The sequence below is a fragment of the Sapajus apella genome, unplaced genomic scaffold (genome assembly GCF_009761245.1).
Source record: "Sapajus apella isolate SASKATOON/1434 unplaced genomic scaffold, GSC_monkey_1.0 scaffold177, whole genome shotgun sequence".
Taxonomy (NCBI): Eukaryota; Metazoa; Chordata; class Mammalia; order Primates; family Cebidae; genus Sapajus; species Sapajus apella.
In genome coordinates, this window is record NW_022437117.1 from 1,196,476 (window position 1) to 1,221,823 (window position 25,348).

At 38.9% G+C, this 25,348-nt stretch overlaps 1 protein-coding gene and 1 pseudogene across 2 annotated transcripts in view; one reads left to right on the top strand and one right to left on the bottom strand.

The window, feature by feature from the left end:
* Positions 1-25,348, bottom strand: part of CPE (carboxypeptidase E) — a 136,294-nt gene that overhangs the window by 97,636 nt on the left and 13,310 nt on the right. The gene's annotated exons all lie outside the window — the stretch shown is intronic.
* LOC116542981 lies at positions 8,194-11,297 on the top strand (annotated as a pseudogene). Its single transcript, XR_004265431.1, has one exon. The product of XR_004265431.1 is annotated as a trifunctional enzyme subunit alpha, mitochondrial pseudogene (transcript).

Consider the following 25,348-nt stretch of genomic DNA (forward strand, 5'->3'; position numbering starts at 1 on the left):
GAACATTTTTCTTGTCCATTTTAAAATAGAATACTTCTCAAATGCTATTAATAATTTAACTTAGAATAGAATCATAAATATGCATGAATGGAAGATCACTTCCTCTATCCCCATGCTCAAAGACCTGAGACTAAGCATTTCCCAAAAGATAAACAGCTGCCCAGTTTTCAGGTATCTCCCGGCACGTCAATGCCAGAAGCTCTGAGAAAAAGGCTTACAAGACATCTTCTGTGACCTCTTGAGCTGTGTTGGTTGTCCACTCCTCTGTATTCCTGTTCATGCCTATAACATAACTCCTGGCATGTACCTTAACTATCTATTTACACATCAATTTCTCACTCAAAAGTTTCCAAAGCATTTTAGTGATCCTTGCTTTTTATTTGAGGAAGTAAGCTCAGAAAAGTTAACTACCTTGCTTAAAGTCTCAAAAGTAGTACATGATAAAGCCAGAATTCAACTAAGAGCTATCTGAGTCCAAAGCCCCCTGAATTCTCCAACACATTATGTTTCTGCCCCAAACACAGCATCACTCCTAATGAAGCTGGTGTTCAAAACACTCCTGCTAATTGGTTACATGTATAAATGCCTTACATTCTGGGATACTACGCTGGGTCCTGGAGAGAACTGTGTGAACAAGATTCCCATTCTCTATTCCCAATTCTTCACTTTGGACTCAGCATCACGTGACATCCAGGGCCGTGGTCTCAGGGAAAGTGTTGGTGGACATGCAATTACAACACATTGTAGAGACATGGCATTAAGGTAGAGATAAAAAGAAGGGACAAGAATAGCCACTTAAGAAAGAGTAAGAGGGAAGAAGGGAAGAAAAGAATGTTGAGGCAGGGGAAACAGCATATACATGTAAGAGGCAAGAAAGAGTATGTTTTGTTAAAATGAGAAAAGTCCTGTAGGGCTAAGGCTCAGAAATTGCACGTGTGATGCTGCAGAGGTGTGCAGGGATCCAGCCAGAAGAATCTCAAGCACATGCTAAGAAGTCTGGGTTTGATCCTAAGTGAAACAGTGAGCAACTGCAGGGGATTAAGCAGAGAAACAATACAGATTTTGTGTTTGAGGAAATCACTGGTTTATAAAGGTGTGAAAAGAAACGGAGTACATGGCTGATTAGAGGCTGGGAAGCCAATGACTGATGCCTTGAAGGGGTGAAGATGATGACTCTAGAATGTCTCTCCAGCATGCAAATTTAAATAGATCACCATTTAATTTGTAAGCATGTTCATATTTTATAAATATGAAGAAGCATGCCTTTCTCATCTCCCTCACAGGGTTGTTTTTAAGATTTTTTTTTAAAAGATGGGGTTTAATCCTGATGGCCAGGCTGGTCTTTTTTTTTTTTTTTTAAAGATGAAATTTGATTTTTAGAAACATACAATTCAAACAAAGAATTCAAATACAAATGAAACTATTTGGAATGGCTGTCTCTGGGGAATGGAGTTTGGAGGAAACAAATAATTTTCACTTTTTAAGTATTAAAAATTGCAACAGCTAGAATTTTTTGAGTACCTATTATGTGCCAAGCAAATTCCAAGCACTTCATTCAATTAGTCCTCATAAGGGTCCTATGAGATAGATGCCATTTTTTTATTGCATTTTAGATTTTGGGGTACATGTGAAGAACACGCAGGATTGTTGCATAGGTACACACATGGCAGTGTGATTTTCTGCCTTCCTCCCCATCACCTATATCTGGCAATTCCCCCCCATGCTATCTCTCCCCAACTCCTCACCCCCCACTGTCCTTCCCCTATTTCCCCTCTACAGACCCCAGTGTGTGATGCTCCCCTCCCTGTATCCATGTGTTCTCATTGTTCAACACCACCTATGAGTGAGAACATGCAGTGTTTGACTTTCTGTTCTTGTATCAGTTTGCTGAGAATGATGGTTTCCAGGTTCATCCATGTCCCTACAAAAGACACGAACTCATCGTTTTTGATGGCTGCATAATATTCCATGGTGTATATGTGCCACATTTTCCCTGTCCAGTCTATCATCGATGGGCATTTGGGTTGGTTTCAGGTCTTTGCTATTGTAAACAGTTCTGCAATGAACATTCGTGTGCATGTGTCCTCATAGTAGAACAATTTATAATCCTTTGGATATATATCCAGTAATGGGATTGCTGGGTCAAATGGAATTTCTATTTCTAGGTCCTTGAGGAATCGCCACACTGTCTTCCACAATGGTTGAACTAATTTACACTCCCACCAACAGTGTAAAAGTGTTCCTATTTCTCCACATCCTCTCCAGCAACTGTTGTCTCCCGACAGGCTGGTCTTGAACTCCTGGCCTCAGGTGATCCACACACCTCGGCCTCCCAAAGTGCTAGGATTACAGGCGTGAGCCACCGTGTCCGGCCTGTTTTTAAGATCTTATAAGATGAAGAGCACAATACTGCCTGCCTAAGACAGGACATGAAAACTGTGCAAGTGACAAAACTCCTCTATGTCTGCCTCAGTTTCCTAATTTGTAAAATAGAGATAATAATGATAACTGATTCATAGGCTTCATTGGGAGGATTTAATGAAATAATGCTTGTTTTATTTATTGTCTTTTTTCCAGCATCTAGAATTTTTCCTGGTATGTAGTAAGTGCTTACTAACGTTAGTATTTATTTGAAAATTATAGAGGATTATGTAGTTGTAAGGTGTCAACATAACTAAAAAAGATATTCAATGTCTACAATTTCCTCACCACCAAAAAATGTTATATTTCTAAAAATCCACAATCTCTCATGTCCCTTATGTTCTTATAAACATAAAGGTAAGTTTGCAACTTTCTCTTCTGTTTCTTCCTCAACTTTTCCGTGATGTGCTTTATCCTTTCAAACAAAACCTCTTCTGTTTAACACATTGTAAACCCCAACATTCAGGCTGGCTGGGGCCCAAATGCCTTCTAAAATCACTGAAACCTGCTCTGCCTGTAGACAAAGACTATTCCAGTGTACAAGTTGTGGTTTGGGTACAGCTTGACGCATCTGAAAGACATTAACTCAGCCAATGGTAGCTGCTAACTGTACCAGAATAGTTACCAATGATTACAAAAATTATGGTTCTCTCGTGGAAGGAAACCGCTGTCATTTAAAAGAGATGGGTTCATCCTCCCGGAGGAATGTAGAGACTCTCTGGCCCCCACCACCTTTCTTCCAATTCCTTCCAGGTAAAGGTTTTCTCCTTGATCACCAGCCACAGGAGTAGTGCTTCACTGGGCGGAACCAGAATCCACTAAACTACTCACCATACACAGTAACAAGAGCACACTTTTCACTTTGAATTTTTGTAATTTTTTATTGCATTAATCATCTGATCAGACAAACCAGATCTGCTTGCCATGTGCCCTACATTCTTACAGGTATTGAGGTCTCCATGAGAAAACCCCCTCAAGCATGTCACAAGGATTCCATGTGAGTTATGACAAATTAGAAATCAAGTGGCCGTACTCAAAAAGGAGGCAAAGCTGGTTTCCATCTTTATTCAATGGAGAGTGAAAAGGAGAAGATGCATTCATTGATAAAGTCTATTCCTGGCTAATTATTTAGCAACTGATATGACACGGATTTATCAACTGTGTAGAATGTCAAGTGTCGCAACCAGGTGGTGACTGTGAGCTCTGTAGAATGACACAAACTAAATAAAACAAGGGATCAGGAAAGGAGGAAAGTCAAAGAGCAGGAGGGAGAAAGAAAGGAAGAGGAATGGAGAGAAGGAAAATTGAAAAAATAAGTTGACAAAAAGACCATTTTTAAATAAACAAGTACTGATAGCACCTCTCTTATTCGACTAAAAAAACTCCCTTTCCAACAATGCCTCTTTGTTTTAAATGATTTCTTTTCACAGAGGAGAAAAAAAAAATTCCCTCTGGAGAGGAGAAAGAGGCCAACTCTTAGAAACAATAAGCCAGATTTTTATCTTAAGTCATACTGTGCTCAAGATCCTCTAGGTAATTTTGAAATAATCACTTCCCTATGTCCTATAGCATTGGAAAGACTATGTAAATGTTCTCCATTCGCCCTGCTCTCTGGTCTTGGATTTATCTACTAATATAGCCAGGAAATTACCTTTGACATCCCCTGAAATCTGGCTTTCTGCTAGACTGTCATTCTTTATCCTCAGATCCTGAAACAGCCATAGAAAGGGAACCCCAAAATGCAAGTGTGCACACACACACACACAAACACCGCCTTTCTGCTTTCCTAAATCTAAAAGGCATAGTAGCACCATAAATTACAAGAAAAGAAAATTAATTTTGAGCTAAATTTTCTCATTCTCTAATATCAGGTTTCGGTTAGATATTAATATTTAAAATATCTTCTAATACATTGTTCTACCTTCCATTTGAGGAAAGGACCAAATGTAAACACAAATATGGTCCCCTTCTCTTTGTAACCTTTCTTTTCTTTCCATTTTTTTTATAGCTGCCAACTTACAGAACTTCTGCCTCTTAAATCAAATATTACTTAAATTCTATTTCAGCACCTTCTGGGATGACAAAATTCCAAATACGTAATAAAAATATATTGCCATTAATAGCTAGGTCTTTGGCAGAGTTCCTGGCCTGTTTTATTTACTTACCCAGTGCCGGTGTGATTTTCTACTTTGGGCACAGCTGTGAACAGGACTATTAATAATCAGGCTGCATGAAAAAGGAGTCAGTTCAGAGCTCTGTAATTCAATGATCTTTCTAACGTTTTATAAATTATAGCTGTTCTGAGTGAGTCATTCACAGAGTTCGATTGACCCATTAAGACCTCTGATTTTTTTTAATGGAGTCTCCCTCTGTTACTCAGGTTAGAGGGCAGTGGCCTGATCTCAGCTCACTGCAAACTCTGCCTCCCAGATTTAAGCAATTCTGCCTCAGCCTCCCAAGTAGCTGGGACTACAGGTGCCTGCCACCACGCCCAGCTAATTTTTGTGTTTTCAGTAGAGAAAGGGTTTCATCATGTTGGCCAGGCTGGTCTGGAACTTCTAACCTTACGTAATCCACCTGCCTTGGCTTCCCAAAGTGCTGGGATTACAGGCATGAGCCACTATAACTGGCTTCTGGTTTTTGTGGGTTTTTTTTTTTTTTAGAAAAAAACAAACAAAACTGTGTGGTTCATAAATAAAACTACTTTGGAAAGAGGGCAACTGGCACACAATCCTGAGAGCCTGTAAGCACCATTAACCCTAGGCCTGCAAGGAAATTTACAGAAGTCAACAACATGAAGGGGCCTCCTCAGTGAGCACAAAGTAAGTATAAATAAACTACAGTATAAAATAATTCAGTAAAGACTGGATCATCCTAGTTTGTTCCAGGATAAGATCACCACAGTATTTCACAGTTTCTTAGAAAAGCATTGCTATACTGCTACTATTGATAGTTTCTTTATCAAGATTTCATCTGTACACTGAAAGACTCAGAAAGAAACGTCATCAAATTAAGTCCATTATTTATTTTAGTCTCTCACACAAGTGGCATCGATTCACTGAACCTGACTGTGGGAAATAAGCATGGTGGAGAACAGGCGTGGTGGCTCATGCCTGTAATCCCAGCACTTCAAGAGGTTGAGGCGGGTGGATCACCTGAGGTGAGGAGTTTGAGACCATCCTGGCCAGTATGGCAAAACACTGTCTCTACTAAAAATACAAAAATCAGCCAGACACAGTGGCGCACACCTGTAATCCTAGCTACTGGGGAGACTGAGACACGAGAATCACTTGAACCCAGGAGGCGGAGGTTGCAGTGAACCGAAATCACACTATTGCACCCCAGCCTGGGTGACACACGGAGACTGAGTGAAAAATTTTAACCAACCTCACTCCCATTACTTTCCTGTATTCAGTGTCATAATCTGACATTTAAGTTCTCTCTCTGCATTTCCCACATCAACCATTCCAGAGCCACCACCCACTCCACCACAGACATACTTGCTTATGTGCTCAAGAGCTTAGCTGCTCTAGGCATACTTGTGACCAAACGGATCTAAGGAGAGACAGTTGGTGTCTGATTTCACCAGGTGAAGGAAAACACTTGAGATTATCCATAAACCAATCCATTCCATAATGTCTCCTGCAGGAACTTTTTCAATATTCTAATCAGGATTACTGTTTTCTTCCTTTATGCACACTTAGCCCTTTGTAACTATTATTGACTTTATATTATTTTCTCTCTGTCTCCCTCCACCCCAACTGAAGGCTCTTCAGGTATCAGGATACATAGGCGAACCATCACAGTGCACTACAATGGCTCTCAAAGTGTGTCCCTGAACCAGTGGCATCAGAATCCCTGGGAACTTGTTAGAAAAGCAAAATTTCATGCCCTACCTCAGACCTACTGAATCGGGGAAGGTCTGGGGATGGGACCCCAGCAGCCAGAGTTTTAGCAAGCCCTCCAGGTGATTCTGATGCTGGCTCAAAATGGAGAACTACTGGTATATCGGAACAAGTATGGCTTTTGGAAAGAGATAATCTAAGGCTTTTAAATTCCTACTGCACCCCTTATTAGCTGATGACATTAATCAAGTTTTTTGCTGTCTCTGAGTTACCTCTACTCACCTATGAAATTCATGACTTATAAAAACATTGATGAGGGGTGGATTTTTTAAAAAATAGCAGTCTTTTCAAAAAGTTGTGCTGGGACAATGGGATATCCATCTGCAAAAGACGGAAGGTGGACCCTCTACAAGCCTAGCCCATAAAAAAATTAACTCAAAATGGATCCAAGATTTAAATGTGAGAGTTAAAGCTATAACACTCTTAGAAAAAAACACAGGTGTAAATCTTTGTGACCTTAGATTATGCAATGGTTTTTTTAGATATGACACAAAGAGCACAAGAAACACAAGAAAAAATACATAAATCGGACCACATCAAAATGTAAAACGTCTATACTTGAAAGGGCGCTATCAAGAAAGAAGACAACTCACAGAATGGGAGAACATTTTTGCAAATCATGTATCTGATAAGGAACTTGGTTCCAGAATACATAGGGAGTTCTTACAACTCAACAATAATAAGACAAATTGCCCAATTTAAAATGAATAGACAGCCCCAGATGCAGTGGCACATGCCTGTAGTCTCAGCTACTTGGGAGGGTGAGGCAAGAGGATCCCCGGAGCCAGGAGTTTGAGATACAGAGGAACTCTGTCTCTAGAAAGAAAATGGGCTGGGCACGGTGGTTCACGCCTGTATTCCCAGCACTTTGAAAGGCCAAGACGGGCAGATCACCTGAGGCCAGGAGTTCAAGACCAGCCTGGCCAACACAGCAAAACCCTGTCTCTACTAAAAAAAAAAAAAAAAATTGGCCAGGTGTGGTGGCAGGTGCCTGTAATCCCAGCTACTTGGGAGGCTGAGGCAGGAGAATTGCTTGAACCTGGGAGGCAGAGGTTGCAGTGAGCCAAGATCATGATGCTACTGCACTCCAGTCTGGGAGACAAAGCAAGACTCCATCTCAAAAAAAAAAAAAAAAAAAAAAAATGGAGCCTGGCATGATGCTTATAATCCCAGCAACCCACTTGGGTCACTTGGGAGGCTGAAGTGGCAGAATCCCTTGAGCCTAGGAATTTAAGACCAGGCTGAGCAACACAGCCAGACCCAATCTCAAAAAAAAGAAAAGAAAAGAATAGAAATTTCTCCAAAAAAGATATACATGGTCAATAAGCACATGAAAAGATGCTTAATGTCATGAGTCATCAGGAAAATGCAAATCAAAACAGTATTAAAATATCACTCCACACCCAGTAGAATGGCTATAATCTCAAAATGACAGCAAAGAACAAGTTGGCGAGGATGTAGAGAAATTAGAAACTTTCTACACTGCAGATGGGAATGTAAATGGTGCAGCCATTTTGGAAAACAGCTTGGCAGTTCCTGAAAATGTTAAACAAATAATTGCAATATGACCCAGCAATTCCACTGCTAGGTACATACCCAAAAGAAATAAAAACACGTATCTACACAAAAACTTGCCCATGAATGCTCACAGCAGACTTGTTCATAATAGACAAAAAATGGAAACAACCAGGATCTCTAGCAACTGGTGAAAGGAAAAATAAAACATGGTAAATCCACACAATGGAGTACTAATACATGCTACAACATGGGTGAGCCTTGAAAACGTTATGCTAAGTTAAAGGAGTCAGTCACAAAAGACCACAGATTGCATGATTTGATTTATACGAAATGTCTAGGATAAGCAAATCTATTGAAACAAAAAGTAGATCAGTCTGGTTGCCTAGAGTTATTGGAGCAGGATTGGGAGAAAATGGGAAAATGAGGAGTGATTGCTAATGGATGTGGGGTTTCTTTTTCAGGTGATGATATAATTGTTCTAAAATTGTAGCAATGGCTGCACAACACTGTGAATATACTATAAGCCATTGAAATTTACTTTTGATTGTTTGAACTATTTGGTATGTGAATCCTATCTCAATGACCACAAAGCTTTTCAGCCATTAAAATATTTAATCAAAGAGGCAAGCAGGAAGCTTAAGAATAGTTCAACTCTGAAATCTGAGGAAAAAACTGTGAAGTCAGTTCATTTGCATTCTCTTTGGTTATAATAAATCAAAAACGCTAATACAAAAGAAAAGAATGAAATTAAAGAGAAGCGCTCTCCACTGCTGTCCTCTTCAGCTCAACATGGTGGCCTACCGGGTGACTGGCAACCTCAGTCACTTCTCTGCCTTCAGAATCCTCCACTCCAGAGGTTACATATGCCGCAATTTTATAGGGTCTTCTGCTTTGCTGACCAGAACTCATATTAACTATGGATCAAAGAGTATGTGGCAGTGATTCAAATTAACTCTCCCAATTCAAAGGTAATACACTGAATAAAGAGCTGCATTCAGAGTTCATAGATGTTATGAATGAAATCTGGGCTAATGATCACATCAGAAGTGCCGTCCTTATCTCATCAAAGCCAGGCTGCTTTATTGCAGGTGCTGATATCAACCTGTTAGCTGCTGCAAGATCCCTCAGAAGTAACACAGACATCACAAGAAGCGTAGAGAACATTTGAGAAAGGAAAAGTCCACAAACCCTGTTGTAGCTGCCATCAGTGGATCCTGCCTGGGAGGAGGACTTGAGCTTGCCATTTCCTGCCAATACACAATAGCAACAAAAGACAGAAAAGCAGTATTTGGTGCCCCTGAAGTCTTGCTGGGTATCTTACCAGGAGCAGGAGGCACACAAAGGCTGCCCAAAATGGTGGATATGCTTGTTGCTTTTGACATGATGCTGACTGGTCGAAACATTAATGCAGACAAGGCAAAGAGAATGGGACTGGTTGACTAATAGGTGGAACCCGGGGCCAGGACTAAAACCTCCAAAGGAACGGACAATCGAATACCTAGAAGTTGCAATTACTTTCGCCAAAAGACTGGCTGATAAGATCTCTGCAAAGAGAGATAAAGAATTGGAGATTGGTGGGAAAACTGACAGTGTACACCATAGCTATTCCGTTTGTCAGGCAACAGATTTACAAAAAAGTGGAAGAAAAAGTGTGAAACAGACTAAAGGCCTTTATCTTGCACCTCTGAAAATAATTAATGTGGTCAAGACTGGAATTGAGCAAGGGAGTGATACCGGTTATCTCTCTGAATCTCAGAAATTTGGAGAGATTGCAATGACCAAAGAATCAAAGGCTTTGATGGGACTCTACCGTGGTCAGGTCCTATGCAAGAAGAATAAATTTGGAGCTCCACAGAAGGATGTTAAGCATCTGGCTATTGTTGGTGCAGGGCTGATGGGAGCAGGCATCACCCAAGTCTCCATGGATAAGGGGCTAAAGACTATACTTAAAGATGCCATACTCACTGGGCTAGGCCGAGGACAGCAACAAGTGTTCAAAGGATTTAATGATGAAGTGAAGAAGAAAGCTCTAACATCATCTGAAAAAGATTCCATCTTCAGCCACTTGACGGGCCAACTTGATTGCCAAGGTTTTGAAAAGGCCAACATGGTGACTGAAGCTGTGTTTAGGGACCTTAGTCTTAAGCACAGAGTGCTAAAGGAAATAGAAGCGGTGATTCCAGGTCACTGTGTTTTTGCCAGTAACACATCTGCTCTCCCAATCAGTGAAATTGCTGCTGTCAGTAAAAGACCTGAGAAGGTGATTGGCATGCACTACTTCTCTCTCCTAGACAAGATGCAGCTGCTGGAGATTATCACAATCGATAAAACTTCCAAAAACACCAGTGCTTCAGCTGTAGCAGTCGGTGTCAAGCAGGGCAAGGTCATCATTGTGGTTAAGGATGGACCTGGCTTCTATACCACCAGGTGCCTTGCACCCATGATGTCTGAAGTCATCGGAATCCTCCAGGAAGGAGTTGACCCAAAGAAGCTGGATTCCCTGACCACAAGCTTTGGCTTTCCTGTGGATGCCACCGCAGTGGCGGATGAAGTTGGTGTGGATGTAGCACAACATGTGGCGGAAGATATGGGCAAAGCCTTTGGGGAGCAGTTTGGAGGTGGAAACCCAGAACTGCTGACACAGATGGTGTCCAAGGGCTTCCTAGGTCGTAAGTCTGGGAAGGGCTTTTACATCTATCAGGAGAGTGGAACGAGTAAGAATTTGAATTCTGACATGGATAGTATTTTACTGAGTCTGAAGATGCCTCCTAAGTCTGAAGTCTCCTCAGATGAAAACATCCAGTTCTGCCTGATGACAAGATATGTGAATGAGGCAGTCATGTGCCTATAAGAGGGGATGTTGGCCAGACATGCAGAGGGAGACATCAGAGCCATCTCTGGGCTCAGCTTCCTGCCTTGTCTTGGAGGGCCTTTCCGCTTTGTGGACCTGTATGGCACCCAGTAGATAGCGGACCAGCTCAAGAAGTATGAGGCTGCCTGTGGAAAACAGTTCATCCCATGCCAGCGGCTAGCTGACCACGCTAACAGCCCTATAAAGAAATTCTCCCACTGAGCAGGTCTCACGCCTCGCCCGGTCAGTGCACTAACCCCAGCTACCGGCTGTGCTGGTTCTCCAACAGAGTGGTGTCTAGATTTATCAAAGGAAAGAAAAGGAAGACAAACTCTGGCATTGGGATTGCTCCCTGATTAAACTGCCTTCAGCCAAGACTACCTCTCCCTCCTGGTGAAGTTTGACTGTGAATTAGAGTTTGCACTTCCTACTGGAAGGTGGAATCCACTATGCTCACTGTAAAAGCCCCAAGGCCTAGAGCGGCAGCTAAGAGCCATCTGGAGCCATCTCTGCCTGTTCCTCCCAGGAGGCCAGTGTGGCCAAGGGTGGTGAGGGCAATTCTGCATCCAGCCAAACACATAACAATAAAAACCAAACTCTGTTAAAAAAATTAAATTAAAAACATGAACTACAAGAGGCTTTCAACATCCTCTTTTTATGTTGTTAGCAAACCAGAAAACACATTTCCCATGGCATATGTTACAATTTAAATTTTGTTCAACAATTAAATCATTGTCACATTAATAGTGGTAGTAGGATTTTAGAGCTGGGGCCCCAATGATTAACTATTCCAACTTCCAGATTTTACAAACATAGCCTTCTGTAACATTTTTCATACCACTCCACACTGCTTCCCATCAGTGTGCAGGCATTTTTATTTAATGCAATTCTAAAGAACTGTTTTCTGGAACATGTGTTTCATGGCCTCAAGAATATGATTTTTAAAAATTTTTTACATTGCTATCTTTTCACATTTGGTGACATGAGCCTTTCTTTGTTTCAATGACAGGTGGTGATGGTTTCCTTTGTGATACACACATCACGAAAACAGTCGCCTTCAGTTTTTGCTTTTTAATAGCTTGCTTATATTAAGTTGTACAGAGCTATGAAAGGATCAGATAGCAATCAAAATACTCTTCCTAATCCTCGTTAATTTCTAGTTGATTCCCAGTGTTGACTTTTTGAATCTGAGTTCAAATTTGGTGTGCCTGCATTTTAGTTCAGAACCAGAAATTTCCCAGTGTTCGATTGTTTCAAATCCAGAAAAAGGGAAGAAGAGTCTGGCATTTTACATTCAGATTTCAAAACAACAATCTATTTCCAAAGAAAAAGTATCTTAAAAATATTTTTTAAAAACAAGGGTAGTTTTCTCATTTCTGTTTTTCTACTTGCCACATTCCTCAGGTTTTCATATTGACTCCTCTTCAGGGGAGAGTAAATCTTTCTGTGACATATTTACAGGTTTATGTTTTAATTTACATGGTGCATTAGGCCATTCTTGCATTACCATAAAGAAATACCAGAGACTGGGTAACTTATACAGAAAGGAAGTTTAGTTGGCTCATGGTTACGCAGGCTGTACAAGCATGGTGCTGGCATCTATTCGGCTTCTGAGGAGGCCTCAGGGAGCTCTTACTCATGATAGAAGTGGGAGCATGCATGTCACATGGAGAGAAAGAGAGCAAGGCAGGGGAGGTGTCACACACTTAATCAGATCTTACGAGAATTCACTCTTCACCAGAGGATGGCGTCAAGCCATTCATAAGGAATCTTTCTATATGACCCAAACACCTCCCAACAGGCCCCATCTCCAACACTGGCCATTATATTTCAACATGAGATTGGGCAGGAACAAATATCCAAACTATATCACACGGTGTCATGTAACAGGCCAGAATCACTAGAAACACCAACATCCTTTAAGACTGAATTATGCATCTCAGTAATTCTATGTAACTATGAGAATCATAAAGGTTATAAATGGGACCAGTTATTTATAAAATTCATTCAAAGATCTGAAGAGGTTAAGTAAGCATCTAAGCAAATACTGAGAGAATCAGGCTGAAAATGTTGGCCACCATTATTATTAGCACATTTTACTTCTCTTTCACAAATAAATTGGTACAAAACAGTAGTGGCTTCTTGATCCATAAAGAAGCTTTAGGACATCTTTATTAAATATACCTTTTTGATGTAAATATTTTACAACCTTCTGAAGAAAGAACTGATACACAAATAAAATAATCTGTTCATTTATCACCTTTCCCTGGTTATCCTTTCCTGTTCATTCCATTGTCACCACACCCTTCCAAGTCCTCCTCAAATTATGCCAGTATTACTTTAACAACCTTTTGCCCAGCCTTCCCGCCTACTTTTAACACATTTGGCTTAATGTTAAAATAACTAATTTTGCTACAACACCACTTTCCACAGAATCATTCCATGCTTACAAGACTGCAGAAGCCCCTGTTACCCACCATAGTATCTAAATTCCTCTGTCCAGCTTTCAGGGTGTGATGTATTGTGGTATCACCCAATCTTTCCAAAAGTATTTCATGTTCCCCCATACATGAACCCTCCTCCACTCAGGAAGACAGATGTTCTACAAGACAAGAAATACCAGGAGGAGAATAAGGTTTGGGAAATAATAATAATTTCCACTATTCATGAAGTGTATGTTGTGTGCCATGAATTGTGCTGAGCACATTACATGTGCTACTTCATTTTACCTGCACATAAACCTTATGTGACAGGTGTTATGATTTTGCAGAGTGGAAGCTGAGCCATAGAGACTTTCTTCTTTAAGATCATTAAGCTATTAAACGACAGAGCTAGCAGCCTTATGTCTCACTCCAATGCTCAAGTTTTTGTCCACATGTTAAGTTGCACTTACAGTAAAGGTGTACTAGGCAGGTGGATATGCCAATCTGAAGCTCGGGGGGGAGAAACAAGGGTTATATTTTTCCATCACTGGCTTCTAGTTAACTGCATCTGTTGTTATGAATGAGCTTGTCTATGGAAAATGTGTGTAACGAGGACCAAGAACAGAACTCTAAGCAATGGCACCACTTACATAGTGGAAAAAAGAGAAAGCCTCAGGAAAGACTGAGAGGGTGTCAGGAGAACCAGAAGAATTATCCAGCACAAATCAAAGAACCAGAGTTTCAAGACACACTAAAGGAGAATAATCAGCGCTATAAAGAAAAAAATATCAAATAAGGTCAAGTAAGATAAAGATTGAAAACTGCTAATTAGAATTAGTGGTTAAGAGCTGGGGTAACTCATAATTTATCATCCAGAGCAGGACAGTTTTGAGGATGAAAGAGGGCTCTATTAACAAATACCCCAGAAACACTGAATATGGTGCAAACTGAGACAGAAAGTAACCCTATTAAGAAGTCACTAGTGCCCTCTGTGAAAACCATTTGAAAAGAGTAATGCAGTGACCGCCACAAGGATGTGAGTTCAGAAATGAATGTGTGTTGAAAATAATATGTAATCTTTCAAAAAGCTTATTTTATTCCTTCTTTCCTGCCACTGCTTCACTTGACTAGGCTTTAAAAAAGAAAGGCTTAGTTTGATGAATGGGTGAGAAAAATGGTGAGTATTAGAGGTGAAACCACCCTTCACGTACTCCTTATCCATTTGCTTGACTTCTTCCTCTTGACTACTGAAACTACTTCCCCGAATGTCCCCAGTGACTTCCAATCAGTGCTGGGAGTGAATGACCTTTCCTGTATCCTAAACTTCGACAGCATCTGACATCGTCATATGCCCCCAGTCCTATCTTGAGACTACAGCTCTGAATTATACCTACTAGCTCTCTTTCTCTGACTGCATCTCTCTGCTCTCTTCTTGCTCATTTAATCTTAAAAAAGTTGGTGTGTTCTAAGTCTCTGCCTGATATACTTTCCCTCCTTTGTCTATTCTCCCTCCCTCAGTGGTCTTATGCTTGTCACCATTTTCACCCTTACCACTCAAGCAAATGACCCCCAAATCTTTTCCTCTGTCCTCAAATTCTGCCATGAAATGATTTTCATTTTAAACTGATGGCTGTATATCTCTCTCCGGGTGGTGGATCCACAACACCTCCCTAAATATGTCAAAAGCATACAGTATCTTTTTCTTAAATTAGCAACTCACAAATGGTCTATTTCTATTAACTCCGGAACAAATGAAGTCTAAATCCTCAGCCTAGCATTTAAGGATATTCATGATATGGCCAAAAACTACTTGTAAAGATTTTGCTTCCTCTACTTGTACAGCAAGCTCTAAGCACAAAGTGCTCTGCTGTTACCCTCTGAACATCACCGTGGAACCTAATCTTAGAGGAGCTGGGATTATAACACCAATGCATGCTACTGTTGCTCCTAGAATTCTCTTCTCTCTTCTACACTGGACAAGATTAAGCCAATCAGAAGTCTTGAGTGAGTATCCTTATTAAATGTGTCCTCCATTCTTCAGTCTCAGATTTCACTTTGTATTACTCTTAAGGTACTTGCCATTTTCTGTCCTTTCATAATGTGTGCATGTGTCTTATCCTCCCTACTATATTGGAAACTCCTTAATAAGAGGGTGTGTGGCCAGGCATGTTGGCTCACGCCTGTAATCTCAGCACTTTGGGAGGCCGAGGCGTGTGGATCACATGAGGTCAGGAGTTCGAGACCAGCCTGGCCAACCTGGTGAAACCCTGTCTCTACTAAAAACACAAAAATTAGCCGCTGTGGTGTGTCTATAATCACAGCTACTTGGGAGGTTGAGGCAAGAGAATCGCTTGAACCTGGGAGGTGGAGGTTACAGTGAGCCAAGATAGCACCAGTGCACTCCATCCTGGGTGACAGAGTGAGATCGTATCAAAAAAAAAGAGCGTATGTCTTTTCACAGATGTACAACAGGTATTTATTGTTTAGAATCAACAGTTATAATTAGTATAATAGATGCATTTGACATCTCAATACATGTTACTTGAAAATCCATTATTTTTATCACCCTTAAAAGTAAAAGAAAAGCTGATAGCTATTTATGCTATGATATATTCAACACCCTCAGTAATCATTATTTAAAAACTATATCTCTGGTTTGTGAACATATAATGTGAGAGAACAGTTTATCAAGTAGATTAATTTTTAGGTACATCAAAATTAATACAATCATTAAATAAAGTATATTTAAGCAATTAAATTTTTAGAATATAAGTAAGTACAACAGCAAAATCTTGTAATGCCTAGTGTCAAAGTCTAGATTCGTGAATTAATTGGTTATAATAGGCTGTGATTGGAAGTGAAACTTCCTGCAAAACCTATTTTTAACACCTCAGTGTATATCACCTGGTATTCTTTGTCTAACAGAACTGTACCTTTAAATACAGCTAATGCCAGATGGTCTCCTCAATAAAAAACAGCAGGAGGCAACATATTAATGCCACTCAACAAGCAAGTCTGCAGACAGCCAGCCAATGAAATCAGTCTTCAGTTGCTAAGCCGTTCTGTCACCATGGCAACACCTACTTCAGAAAAAACAGTGGATTTTCAAGTCAAATGAGCCACCCACCTTAAAATTCCAGATCCTCCAAGCTATGATCACCAGATACTTTAGTTAAAATAACTGCTTAGATTTTTTCCATTGATCTAAAATCAGGGCTATCTTGAAAAGCCATTTGCCTTTCCATTTTTAAATATTTATTTACTCTCAGTTTCTGTCTTGATTTTCTAGATAAACATACTCCATTTAAATGTATGTATACGCATAGGTATACACACACATTTGTATATATGTACATATATGTATTTATGTATATATACATATGTTTATGCATGTACACACACACATACACACACATACACACACATGCACTCGTAGGCTAATAGTCCTAAATATTAAAAAAAACTTAATGTCTCAGAAAATTGTCACTGGTACATGCTCTTATCAATCTTTTACTAATATTATATCTGATTTAAATAAGCAATTAATAAAATATGTTAATTAATTAATTAATTAGAATAATTAATCGATTGAAATCAGAATTTTTTTTTTGTTACCAGTCTCTAAATTAACTAATATGAATGTTCAAAATAACATTAAAACTTTGGTGGGGGGGGTTGGGTTTTTTTTTTAGAAATGGAGACTTGCTCTGTCACTCAGGCTATGTACAGTGGTGCAATCATAGCTCATTGCAGCCTCCAACGCCTGGGTTCAAGCAACCCTCCCACCTTAGCCTCTGGAGTAGCCAGGACTATAGGTATGCACCACTATGCCAGGCTAATTTTTTTTTTTTTTTTTTTAGTAGAGACCAGGTCTTGCTGTCACCCAAACTGGTCTCAAACTTCTGGCCTCAAGCAATCCTCCCATGTTGGCCTCCCAAAGTGCTGAAATTACAAGCATAAGCCACTATGCCTGGCCAAAATTTTGTTTTTAATACAGTTCCATTTTTAAGTGGAAATGATTATTTGTCCTATAAAAGGGAGATAATCCTCTTTTATCTGATGAAAATGCGGAGACTCTAAAATAATATTTGGAAACACATTGTATAATCAAGAAAAGATGGTAGAACGGATGCTTACTTTGAAAACAAGGAAAGAGAGTGTCTAAGAACATGACAGCTCAAATCACATGGAAAGAAGGAACAGTTCCCCAAAAAGGGAAGAGAGGCGCTAATCTCAGAAAGGATGAAGACACAATAAATAGTTGTCTAACATACTGAATTGTGTAGTTGTTTAAGAATGTAGCTATCTATACATATATATCCTAATCTTAGTTTTGCCACTTACAAACCTGTGATGTTAAATAAATCATTTAATCTCTCTGGGTCTCAGTTTCCTCATTTATAGAATGTGGATAATTATAGTTTAAATCCCAAAATGTCTGTAAGTTGTGCCTTTAAACATCACTTGGCATATATCAAGCATTATATAAGTGTGAGCAACAATATACAGTAAGTTCATATGCTTTCCATAACATATAAACATTTTTCCTTGGCATTTCTATTTCATCTTTAAACTTTATTTTCTAACTTTCTCTGTGTTTTAATGCATTTTGTTTTCAGTTGGCTTCACTTTCTTCTTTTCAATTTATTTTAATTTTTATTATTTGTTGAAACAAGGTCTCATTCCATCGACCAGGCTGGAGTTGAGTGGTGTGATCCTGGCTCACTGCAGCCTCCACCTCCTGGGCTGAAGCCATCCTCCCACCTCAACCTCCTGTGTAGCTGGGACTACAGGCGCATACCACCACACCTGGCTAATATTTTGTAATTTTTTTGTGTGTGAAGACAGGGTTTCGCTATGTCGCTTAGGCTGGTCTCAAACTCCCTGGCTCAAGTGATTGTCCTGCCTCAGCTTCCCAAAGTGCTGGGATAACAGGCATGAGCCACCACACCCAGCCTTCTTCTTTAATCTTAAATATTATATTTCCACCTATCTTATTCTTTTCAATAATCTCCATTATCTTTTTTTTAAGACAGAGTCTGGCTCTGTTACCGAGCCTGGAGTACAGTGGCAAAATCTCATCTCACTGCAACCTCCACCTCCCAGGTTCAAGCTATTCTCCTGCTTCAGCCTGCAGAGTAGCTGGGATTAGAGGTATGTGCCACCACACCCTGCTAATTTTTGTATTTATGTAAAGATGGAGTTTCACCATGTTGGCCAGGCTGGTCTCGAACGCCTGATCTGAAGTGATCTGCCTGCCTTGGCCTCCCAAAGTTCTGGGATTACAGGCAGGAGTCACCATGCCCAGCCTATTTTAATTTCTTATGTGATATTTCCAACATTTGATGGTTCACTTTTTTAGATCTATCTCAAAGTCAAGTTGTGAGAATTACACAGAGAGACCCCAGGCCACAAAGCATGGTGGGTCATACCAGCAGTTCTTATGCCACCCAACTGATTCCCCAGCCCCATTAAAGATGACTCCAGAAATGAATTCAGTAATACAGCACATCTCCCAGAGACCAAAGACCTCACTGTGCAAAGAGCAAGTCTGATTATCTAAAAAGTATTTTTAAATGAAATCTTTGCTATTTCAACACACATGTATCTTTTTTCCTTTAGAGGGGGGAGAGAAGAAAGAGGGCAAAGCAAATGCAACTTTTTTAGGGCAACTCCTTTTTTCAAGAGAAAAAAGTTGCAGTGATCTTAGAATAACTGATTGGATAAAAGCCAATTTTAGTTATTGTTTACTTAAGAGAAGGGAGAAATCTTCATATCAGAAGTAGCCCTGCCCACACAGGTGAGATTGGGTTCACAAACCATTCACGACAAGTGTTTTGTTTTTGGGGTTTTTTTGTAATTCTAATTCTGAAATGCTTTGGGCAGCTACATGTTATGTGTGTGCCCAGTGAGCATTCTCTGAGAGTTAAAAAACATTTCCCAACTATCCTGTACAATTCTCTACTTGTGAATTATCATGTAATACCTTTGCACTACCAAGAATGTACAAAATTTATGATTTCAAGTTTTATCCTGTGCTATTTAGTTTCTAAGCTGAATATATATTTAACAGAAGGCAAGAAAGAAGATGAAATGTGGTTCACACTTTTTTCATCATAATCCATTTATATAAGATAACTTGGAAAATAATCTTTAAAAGTCATTTTTATTAGTCTGTCAAAGAAATGGCTGCTAATAAAAGTTCCCAATCAAATCATTACCATTACCATGCATTGACCCTTGGCATAGGTAGAATTTTCTTTCCATCTCTTACTTCCTAATCTCTTACTTGATCAGGCTCTGAACTCCCACTCTTTATTAATACCCAAAGGTTAGATCTGTGCACAGGTCAAATGTCAAATGGAGAATTAAAGCAATTGTCTGAATAATTCAGACTTAATACTTTCACCAGAAATAATATTATAATCAAAATAAATTTTACCCCAAATTAACAGTGAAGTTATCTCCAGTCTTTTCATTGCATTATTATCCATTTCCTGCTCATCTGAGACCACATCCTTTCACACAAACATCAGCCAGAAGACTATGGAATATTTTGCTTGCTAATATCCTGACCATAAATGACCAGCAGAATTCATCAACTAATCATCTTGGTGGAGTTTCTCATAGGACAAAACTCAAAAGAAAAAAAACTTCATTCACATGTATATCATATATTCTTAAATTCCTACAATAATGCATATCACTATTTTCTGTCCAATAATGAAGAAGGCTCTTCATTCCAGATATAGTTCCTGTACATATTTCTTCATTTTAATAAAGGCTGTTTATTAAACATGCAATATGTTATCAATGATTCTTACAACATTTTAATATGTTTCATAAAACTTTCACGAATATGGAAATAAAGTCCTCTGAGAAACTGTGTGTTGACTGTTGGTTTGGAAAACATTCTCAAAAAATATGTGATTCCCCACAAATAACATTTTTCACATTAAAAGAAACGTTTAATAGGGACAGAGTCTTGCTATTTTGCCTAAGCTGGTCTCAAACTACTGGGCCCAAGCAATCCTCTCCACTCAGTCACATTAAAATTTAATGCAGACACATAAACAGATTAACACAAGTATGATTTTTTAAAAGGAAACCTCACCCAGTTTCAGTTATTTATATTATTCACCCCTAACTTCCAGCGACACAACACGATTCATTCTGTGTGGCGCACATAACCAAGGGTTGCCCTTGCACACCACAGCACCCTTCCCAGAAGCCCATTCCCAGTGGTCATGTTCTCTTAGGACCAGGATTCCCAAATGGTCAGTCATATGGGAGATGCCACACACTGTGGTGTAGTGAGTATCTGATCTTTGCTAATAAGTTTTCATAATTGTATTGTAACTTACATGAAACTGTTCTTCCTTGGGCAATCTTGGATTTTACGTCTCTATCTTGAAGCAAGATAAAGCACTTCATCCCATCTCCCAAAGTAACTTACTCCACAAATCATTATGGAGCACTGTAGATCTGCTGATGTCCCCATCCTTTATTTCTGTTTCCCCAAAGTTTCTCTTGAGCCACCAGCCCTTAAGTCTTTCTCTTCTCTCTCTCTGACTCTCTACACAGCCTCCAAATATGTCTCTCTCCCTTTCATCCAATTTTATCTTCTCAGCCTTCCTGAAGGCCCAGCCCTCCAAAAAGTTCATCAGAGCAGTCTTCCAACAAAAGCTTGTTTCTTCCTAGAGGGTGGATTTTACTGCCAAGAAAAACAAAATTCTCTGTATGTACTTAAAGTATACTGGAATGATTTATTTCAATGCTTTCCTGATTTTTTGCCACCCTAGGCCCTGTCCATCCACCTCCAGCACTCCCATACCCATTTACAGCACACAGGTCAAGAAGCTCTGCTCTAAGGACTTGAAAACATACTGATAAGTTACATTCCAGTAACTCCCTCACAGACTTCATGAGCTAACAGCTCATGACCCTCCATGACCAATAAGAAATAGTTATGTTTGGGGTCAAAAAAAAAAAAAAAAAAAAAGTTACGTTTTTTTCTCTATCTGCATACATTGTTACAGGAAATACTCTAAGAAGAGTGTCCGACTATATATCAGAATATGAGTTCCAAGCCTCCTGGGCTTCAAAACCTTGGGCAGGTTGTTTAATCTCTCTCTGAAGCTCAACTTAATCATCTATAAAATGAGAGTTCTCCTTCTAGATGGGAAAAAGGCTTCTATAATCCAAATGTTTCATAATTCTATGGAACACTAATGAAGATTGGGTTTAACATCAGAGTAATTCAAAATAAATTTACCCTAATCAAAAACCTATAATTGGAAAAATTAGTTAAATACTAAATATTTCTGCATAGTGAATTTCTCTCCCAAAAGCATCTGACAAACTGCATGATCATTATTCAAGTGTTAGACAAATGCAGCTGGATGAATGCTCTAAAACAGCTGCCAAAGCATGGAGAAAAGCTATGGGCTGAATTCTCCTTCGATAACTCAAACGACATTGCTTTTCTTGTTCTTGTTCTTATTTTTGCGGGTTTTTACAAAACATAGTTTTCGAATTACATAGTCGAAACAGAACACTAATTGAGCTACACTTAACTGCTGGAAATTAGCCTAACAAAATCAAAATTATATAACATCTTTTCACTCCATGGCTTACTAGACAGTGTTCAATAATAGCTAACTAGGGAGGAAAAGTGTTAGTAATCAATTGTTGCTAATTACAATACAATCTAGTATATGCTTAATATATTTATAATCATATACTATATAACTATATTATAAGTTTAATTTATATATATATATAATTTATATACATGATATAACAGATGATATATGTACCAGATAATTATGTTCCATTAACATATGAAATTTTCATCTACAGAAAATTCTCATTTTAGAGAATGCAGTTTTAAGGGTGTTGTCTTTTGAGGATGATTTCCCTAATCAAGACAATAAAACCATTTGGGATGGAGCTTATGCTAGGATAAGCTCCATTATGATATTATAATGGCATTATAATAGCATACTATTTATACTATATGGAATGATATAAATATAATATATGTTAATATAAGCATCATTATAATATATTTATATATCATACATTATATTTTATATAAATATATACTAATATATGTAAATATATAATATACAATCATATTATATATTATATACTAACATATATACTATATATAAGTATATTTATATTTAGCTCCATCCCAAAGAGTTTTACTGTCTTGATGAGGGAAATCAGCCTGAAAGACAACACCCTCAAAACTGCATTATCTAAAATGAAAATTTTCTGTAGATGAAAATTTCACATGCTAATGGAACATAATTATGTGGCACAATGTTTATTGAATGCTTATATGTCAACACATTCAGAACAATGAAGAAAAAGACACAAGAAGTGTGAATGATTTTTTTTTATTATTGTTATTTTTTATTGCATTTTGGGTTTTGGGGTACATGTGAAGAACATGCAAGATTGTTGCATAGGTACACACATGGCAGTGCGATTTGCCTTCCTCCCCATCACCTATATCTGGCATTTCTCCCCATGCTATCTCTCCCCAACTCCCCACCCCCTGCTCTTCCTCGCCTATTTCCCCTCGACAGACCCCAGTGTGTGATGCTCCCCTCCCTGTGTCCATGTGTTCTCATTGTTCAACACCTGCCTATGAGTGAGAACATGCGGTGTTTGATTTTCTGTTCTTGTGTGAGTTTGCTGAGAATGATGGTTTCCAGGTTCATCCATGTCCCTACAAAGGACACAAACTCATCATTTTTGATGGCTGCATAGTATTCCATGGTGTATATGTGCCACATTTTCCCTGTCCAGTCTATCATTGATGGCATTTGGGTTGGTTCCAGGTCTTTGCTATTGTAAACTGTGCTGCAATGAACATTCGTGTGCATGTGTCCTTATAGTAGAACGATTTATAATCCTTTGAATATATATCCAGTAATGGGATTGCTGGGTCAAATGGAATTTCTATTTCTAGGTCCTTGAGGAATCGCCACACTGTCTTCCACAATGGTTGAACTAATTTACACTCCCATCAACAGTGTAAAAGTGTTCCTATTTGTCCACATCCTCTCCAGCATCTGTTGTCTCCAGATTTTTTAATGATGGCCATTCTAACTGGCGTGAGACAGTATCTCAGTGTAGTTTTGATTTGCATTTCTCTAATAACCAGTGATGATGAGCATTTTTTCATATGTTTGTTGGCCTCATGTATGTCTTCTTTTGTAAGGTGTCTGTTCATATCCTTTGCCCACTTTTGAATAGGCTTGTTTGAATGATTTTTTTTTTTTTTTTTTTTTTTTATTGGGGATGGAGTTTTTTTCTTGTTACCCAGGCTGGAGTGCAATGGCGCGATCTCGGCTCACCGCAACCTCCGCCTCCTGGGTTCAGGCAATTCTCCTGACTCAGCCTCCCGAGTAGCTGGGACTACAGGCACGTGCCACCATGCCCAGCTAATTTTTTGTATTTTTAGTAGAGACGGGGTTTCACCATGTTGACCAGGATGGTCTCAATCTCTCGACCTCGTGATCCACCCGCCTCGGCCTCCCAAAGTGCTAGGATTACAGGCGTGAGCCACCGCGCCCGGCCGTTTGAATGATTTTTTACTAGCTTAGAATAAAATCCTCTCTTTGACTTTCCATATCTTACACAACTTTTAAGTCCTGCTCAAATCTCCATCTCCTTCTGAGGGGTTTCCCTTGCACACCTCTCTTACAACTCCCTGAAGAATTAGAGTGAATACCTTCGTACCAAGTACTTGGTAAAATACTGTTGTTTCTTGCTCCCTTTTGAAATAACCCTTCAATTTTTAGAATGTCACTCACATAGGAGGCACTCAGTTATTACTGTTAAATAAGTACATTAGGGCCACAAAAAACAAATACAGAAATGAAAGATGCAGTATTTCGTTTATGGCCGTCTACTACTCAGAGTTTTATTTCCAAGTGTGACCTGGTTTGAAAGCATTTCTACCTGGAATTTCCAAATGCCTCGTGAATGAATGTCTTTATTTTTTCTCAGTGATCTGTCCAATTAGAATGATTTATACTGCAAGTTGTTAGTAGGGCCTTTTTGATAATAAAGCATTCTTATGAACTTGGTTTGATGGTTGAGAACACTATGGAAAATGTAACGTGTTCTACAAATGAGAGCCTTGTTGGCCTTTCAAAAATGTTGGCAGAGGTATGAATGTTTTCCTTATACTACTGTCTTTATGGAGTCCATGAATGCATTACCTTTGTCCAGTGAATTTTTGAGAAAATATTAACAAGTCTCACTCTTTTATACATTCATTTAAGAAACACATTCTCATTGATTCGCTTTCCCTGTACAGAGACGTTGCAGAATTATAGCATCCAGTGAGTTCAGCTTCAATGTTAAAATAATAACAGCAGCAAGAATAAGAGTTTTAAAACTATTCAGGAAAAATACCTCACCGCACACTGAATTGATGTCCCTGAAAATTAGATGTAATTTTTAAAGAAACAGTTTCTGCAGATTGAAATAGGCTCAAAGGAGAAGGGCAAATGTTTGTGAAAATAGCATAAGTTGCCCTCACTCCCATCTATCCAATAATCTGAATTGACTATTAAAAAAGCATACTCAGCATCCTAGAAATAATAGAAAGGGTCTCAAAAATATTAAAAATATCACATAGTTCATGTTTTTCATTGCCAGAGAGAAACCAAGAGTTGTCCTCAACATACAATCCAACAATTTAGACACATGAGTAAAATGAATATACTCTTTTAATGAAGTTTCTCAGGTTCGCTCCATAGTTAACTAGTGAAAAGGAAATTTGAAATTGAAACTGTGTGTTACTCATTCATATGAAAATATAAAAACACTACTAACATCCCCAATGCTATGCTGACCAGTGGAATACTGAAACCAATCCATAATGAACATTGAAGAGACCATTCTAAATATTTAATAGCATTCACCCCAGAGGTTATTCTAATTTGAAGAAGACTAATTTGAGGAAAACTTATAGAATTCTTCCCATGCATTCACACATAGAGAGAAGCATTTTTATCAGATATTCTGTACACGTTCAACACTTCTAAAGTTTTCTTCAGCTCATGCATTTGCAATCAAGAAATGGCAGCAAAAATTCTTCCAGAAAAGGAAGCCTCCCTACTTTAAGTACTGAGTCTGACCCATCATATGGAGAAACTAATGTTAAATGCAAGATTTTGGATGCCCTGGAGGGTGATTTATGT